Source organism: Chenopodium album, chromosome 16 (assembly GCF_948465745.1).
Source record: "Chenopodium album chromosome 16, dcCheAlbu1.1, whole genome shotgun sequence".
NCBI classification, from domain to species: domain Eukaryota; kingdom Viridiplantae; phylum Streptophyta; class Magnoliopsida; order Caryophyllales; family Amaranthaceae; genus Chenopodium; species Chenopodium album.
This window is the reverse complement of record NC_137849.1, coordinates 33861705-33868504: the sequence shown is the minus strand read 5'-3', so window position 1 is coordinate 33868504 and position 6800 is coordinate 33861705.

The following is a 6800-nucleotide window of genomic DNA, read 5'->3' as shown; positions in this document are numbered from 1 at the left end:
CTTCCCCTGATTGCTCCATTCTTTCTTTTCCACGCGTTGCAGATGCTGATGGGTAAGAGTTTTTTTGGTCTTATATCTCTTCCTTATTCAAATACGACTATATGAGTATTTTACAATCATAATATATATTTTAATGTAAATTTACATTAGAAAAAACATCTTATATTATTACTCCAAACCTCAATTCAATAAACCAACTTATGAGGGGTTTAATATCCAAAAAAAAAATATGCTTTGCCAAAAACACCCTCATGTATTTACTAAATTGAAAATATGGGTTCTATAACATTCAGTGGTCCATCCGTGATTTCAAATTCAAATATGTCAAGTCTTATAGGCACTAGACTATGATATGTTACATACTTACATGTAGTCCATTTAAATGAATTTAAATATATGAGATAATGAATGATTGATTATGACACTATTCATGATGAACAACATTATAAAATTTATTCATACAATAATTCAATTCATCGTCCAGGCCGATAAACAATTTGTATTTTAAGAGAAAAAAAAAACATGTACAAATCTCCAACAATGGAATTTGACTCCAATAATGAAATTAAAAGGTGAAAATAATTAGGGACGAGACAGTCTAATTGTATAAGTCATAAACATCACCTTGCAATATTTTTAGGAAAATTTGCAAATTGCAGCCATTTAAAGTTCGTATTTTGCAAATTACAGCCATTTAAAAAAAAACTGCAAATTGCAGCCCAAAAATTCGTATAAATTGTAAATTGCAGCCCGATTCAACTTTTTCATCGGTTTACATGTCGAAAAATTTTCGGTTAAGGTTTTGGGGTCATTTTAGTGCTTAAGGATCCGAATTGAGCTCGGAATTAGCAAAAAAATAATGTAAGTGTCTCATTTTTACAGTTTCCCACAAACCGATACATTTTTGTTACGCAAAACGAGGCACTTGCGTTATTTTTTTACTAATTCCGAGCTCAAATCGGATCCCTAAGGACTAATATGGCCTCTAAAACCTTAATCGAAGATTTTTGGACTTGTAAACCGATGAAAAAGTTGAATCTGGCTGCAATTTACAATTTATACGAACTTTTGGGCTGCAATTTGCAATTTTGTTTTTAAATGGCTGCAATTTGCAAAATACGAACTTTAAATGCCTGCAATTTGCAAATTTTCCTATTATTTTCTAACAAAGTTATAACCCACATTCATGAGTCAGTTTTATCAGGTCTATCGTCATAAACATGAGACAATTTGTTATTCTGATTACTAAATGTGACGCAGTTTTGGAATTGTTTTCAGTGGGAATCCAATATATATTGAAAGCAATTGTTGATGATGGAGGGAGTGACATTTTTAAGTTTGGACACAATATAATGAAGGAAAGATGGGAAGGACTAACCACAATCTTGTTTACTTCATCGCGCTTCTCCCTACAACATATACCTCCACAATTCTGCTCGTTCTATCAACGAGTTAGAGGGCCTTCCCCGGGTAATATTCTTTTGATCGTTGCACCATATGATATACTTCATTGTTTCCTTAAAATCACAACAATTTGACTTTTATATTTGTTATCGCACAATTTTTCACCCATATCCATATATAAAAAAAGTTAATATTCAAAGGAAAAAATGAGTTTAATCCAATAAAATTTATTTTTTCATATATGAACAAAACATGTGGTCAAAGTTAGTAATAAATACTACATAGTATGAAAGCTAAGTTGTTGCAATTATAAATCAATAGGGTTGTCTTTGTAACTGCTCAACATTATTGTATATAATTTCACTGTTAGTTGAAACGAACACTACAACAGGGGGGTGAATTGTAGGTGAGTTCCTAATGACTACTTTTGCAAAATATAAAACAGAATATAAAGGAACTTAGCAATGCACACAAAATTTTACGAGGAAACCTTCCAAGCCCAACTGGAAGTAAAACCTCGACTCTTCTAAGGGATTTCCAAACCAAAACCAATTCACTATAATAGGGCGAACACCAAGTTATAAACCTATTATAAAACAGACCTTTTACTCACAAGTTCCAAATTGAACTTACTACACAGTTGGACCCTATCCTACCCAACTCAAGTTCCACACTTGAGTTCACTCGTACTATCACAGTACTACCTCATAGTTTTTCACTCAAAGCTCACACACCTGTATGCAATATAATTTTCACACACACACCCAATAACCCAACCAATACAGAATGTAAACACCTAGAATATGTTAGGCAAGCAATGCACGAAACCCGAAACTAATATGACAAGATTAAAAGCTTGGCAAACTTACACAAATTAAGCTCAGAGATTTCTTTACACAAAACTCACCCAAAACTTATGATAATGTGATCTCTACTATTTATACAAGATTAACTTGCATAGCAAGTAGGGTTTTTCAAAAGATAAATAAGTTAATTTAACTAAATCACAAAATATAGTTTTATGTAAATCTTTTTAAAGAAAATCTTTTCGGAAAATAGGATAAATAAGTTGTAGCAAAAAGAGTAATATCTTTTTGTTAGAACCGATTTTAAGAAATAAAACAACTTGAAAATCTTTTCTTAAAATCTATCTTTTATCTTTTCCGTTAATTACATTTGCCAAATAACTTGTCATGCTTCAAATAAGTTTCGTGCATATCTACTCAACATATTTAACAATAAATCTAGAAGATAAAATCTTAACTAAATAAATATTGTTGAGCCGCATTTCTGTACTTGTGGATTACTTGGGCTTCACGCAGACCAGGACCAAGTTCCTGCTGTCACTTTTGCTCTAGTCTTCAACTGGAACTTCGCAGACTAAGTTCTTTTCAAAACTTGTTGTCTTCAGCTTGCTTTCTCCAAGTTCCTGTTAAGGAACTCAGTTCTTGTTAGAGAACTCTTCTTCTACTTTGTTTGACTTTTCTTCAAAGGTCTCTTCATGTCTTCTTAGCTTGAGTTACTCTTCCACCACCCTGATCTACTTCACCTGTGCTAATCAAATACTCGAAAACCTTTATGAGTTGAGTTTGCTTTAGTTTAAGTTCATCATCATCAAAACCTTTAAACTTCAACATTCACCATCTCTAGTTGTTGTTTAAGGTAGGGATCTAAATCAAAGCTGAATTTAATTTCAAGATAACATCAAGCAAATACTATTCCAAATCTAACAAAATGTGTTAATCTAACATGTTTACACATAGGGGCTTTAAGGTTTGTTGCAATACGGTAGTAGCTGAAAGTATTTTAAATGTTCTAGTAAACATGTACACAAAATTTTGAACTTGAACACATTTTTATAAGTACATTAAATTGTGAATGGTGTTGGACCATGGAAGCATATGCATGGTTGAAGTGTGAAAGAGAAGAAGATGAAGATTGTTATCAAGTGCTTAAAGAAGCCGGAATCCTCGGTCGTAGGGGTCGGTTATTCGGAGCTGGAGATCGCTTTGTACGCCTCAGCTTGCTAAGAAGCCAAGATGAATTCGATTCTCGATCTGCTGTACAACTTACAAATATTGGTTTCCACTGAATTTCGAAATCATTCCAAAATCATGAGTTTGTAATAATAAATTGAATTGGTTTGGTAACATACACATTGTTTGAAGAATTACATTGACTCATCTACGACCAGATTGTATGGGCATATTTCTTTTTTTGGAATTATATATTAACGAAGATCTTGATTGTTTCATGCATGTGAATCACGTGGGAACAAGAAATTATTGATATGATCAAATGACAAAATGGTAGAGATTAGTTGGTAAGCAATCAACAATAATGCATTTGGGGGTTACAGGTTCAATTCTTGGGTGACATATCTTTTATGCATCAGCAAAGATAGATTAAAATAAAAGTAACATACATCTAACCTGATCGACTATGTATTGGTATTCTTGAATTTTTATATGGGATTTTATCACTGGTACCCTCAAAGATTTGACTTTTATCAATGGTGAACCTCATTAAGTTTTGATTATCAGCGGTGCCCCTAATATTTAAGCCTAATTGCTACAGTGATCTTTTCTCTAATCAAACGTTAACTAAACGTTAATTAAAGTCAATTGGGGTGGAATAAGGTCAGAAAATGTGAGTTGCCCTAAGAAAATGGGTCAAATGGTGAGATTACAAAAATGCCCCCCCTCATTAACTTCCCCCCCAAAGCCCAACTAACCCATTTATCACAAAAATTTGCCAAAAATTTTGATCGTCCATCTTCCTCTCTCCCCTGTTCTGAAGCACAAAGTACGCCCTAGTTGAAGCAAAATTTCTGAGAATTGCTTGTCGAATTGCTCTATAAGGTTAGTACTCTTCCTCGATTTTGGTTTTGTGCAGTATTTCGTATAAATGCAGAGTGTTTTATTTTAGTTTTTGCTATTTTTGTTTGGGTGTTCTTATATAAGTTTGAATATGGAATTATGAGTGTTGATGTTTGATTTATGTTGAATTCATGCTAGAATTGCATTGTAGTTAATGTTGATGCATAAAGTTTGGATTTTTCCATCTGTAATTCGATTTTGTGGGATGCATGCTTCAGTAGTTCTAATTGCATAACCTAGGTCAGTTTATGTTGTTGTTCTTGAGTGTGTGATGATATTTTGTGTTGAGTATTGTTTAAATGGTAGTGTAATGATTTGTGCAGAATGGATGACACAGTTGTGTTCAGATTTAAGTATAAAGTGCATAGAGTTGATATTGAAGTTGATGTTGATAGATGTAATCTCATGGACTTGATCATTGATTTTGAGGATGAGTTACAGAGAAGAGGGGTAGTTATAGTGAATCCTATGTTTGCTTATGCTTATAGAGGCAAACACTGGCCTATTGATGATGATGGGGGTATTCAAAGGATGTATAGGACATTTCCTGGGGCTAAAATGTATGAGATTTTAGTTGGAACTAACCCTCTTAGGAGTAGTTATATGAATGACCTTGTTTATGAGTTTAGGAGAAACAAATTAGTTGCTGAAGTAGGGGACTTTCCACCACCTCCAACAACTGATCCAGACTCACCCCCCCCCCCCCTTTTAAATGATCCAACCTATGTACCTAAATCTGCTTTGTATGACATTAATGGTGACACTACTACACTTGTTGCTGAACTTGGTGATGTACCACCACCTCCTACAGTTGAAACACAACCATCTCCTACTCAAGCACCAGCTTCACCCAATTATACCATTAAGTATACAATCCAGGGTGAGACAACCAAGCTTAAACCTAGAAGGAAGCTAGTGAAGAAGTACCTTGATGAGGGTAGTAAGTCAGTGGCTGTTAGTAGTGAGTGTGATGCTCCAACCAGTGAGCCATTAGTGACTATGCTAGGGAGTGAGTTTAACTATGATCCTTATGTTACTTGGGCTGACTTGGTGCAAGATAATGAGGAAGGCAATCAGCAGGAAAATGAGAAGACAAGGAAGGAATATACTAAGGGCAGGAAAGAGTTTGAGAAAGTTTGTGAGAAGGCCAATGCTGCATTGAGTTCAGCTGGGGTAAAACCAAAAGGGAAAGGGAAGGGTAGTGGTTCTGCTGCAGTGAGTGGGAAAGGTAAAGGGAAGTTAAGTGAGACAGGGAAAGTGAGTGAAGAGATTGACATGGAGAGGGTAGTAACCTCTGGTGGTGAGAAGTACCCCCCATCTCCCATATCCCCACACACTGTCTTCAAAACCTTGGCAGTTAGAAGAAGCCCTAGGTTCTCACCTATTCAACCCACAATACAAACCAATGTTGTTCCTTCTTCTAGTCCTCACCCTAGACAAAGTGCACCTATCACTGACCCTACATTATTTGCTAGGAAAATTGCAAAGACCACTGCTAGAAGGAAAGGGATTTTGATTAGTGCTAAGTCCAAGGGTGTACTTGAGGGAAAAAAATCTGCTGAACCTAGTGAACCTAGAGCTAGGAGGAAGATAGTTTATGCTACTAATGATGGTGATGGTGGGGGTGATCCTAGTGAGTCTAGCAGTTCTACTGGTGATGACAGTGAAGATGATGATTTTGAGGGTAATGAGTTTAATGGTGATGATGAATCTGATGTGGAGGTGGTCCCTACTGGTGAGGTACCTGAAGATGAAAGGGTTGAACTGAACTCTGTACCCCACATAGAAGACAACTGGGAGGCTGGGTTTTGGGCTTGGTCTGTGGACTCAGATGATGATGATGACTATTTCAAGAAGCTGTATGGGCAGGGAGAGGTGTATGAAGAGGTCAAGTTTGGGAAAATCACTGTAAGACCATGGATGTTGTTCATAGATAAGGCCCATTTGAGAGAAACACTTAAGGATTATGCTGTGCAAGAGGGTTTTGCTTTGAATGTCATAGCTGCAGACAACAAAAGGTACACTGTCACATGCTATGCAGAGTGTTGTGAATGGAGACTACATGCCAGTAGGTTGTCTGATGGGAAGACCTGGGCAATTAAAAAGATATGGCCTGATGTTCATAATTGCAGAGGGTTAGAGACCTACAACCCTATATGTACTGTCAAATGGGCTGCTCCTAAGGTGATGGAAGATATCAGGGCAGCACCAGATATTCCAGGGAAGGCCCTCAATGAGCTTCTGTTCCAGAGGTTTGGCATCTACATGAAACAAGCATCACTGTACAGGCTCAAGAAGTATGTGATTGAAGAGCTGTTTGGTGGCCATGATGAGTCTTACTCTCATTTGCCTAGGTATGCTGACATGATATGTGCAACTAACCCAGAGTCTAAGGCATTTGTTGGATGGACCTTAAGTGAGAGCATACCTAGGGTTAACTTGTTCAGTACAATGTTCATTAGCTTTGCTGGACAGTGGAAGGGATTCCTTGCTGGGTGCAGACCATTGATTGGAGTA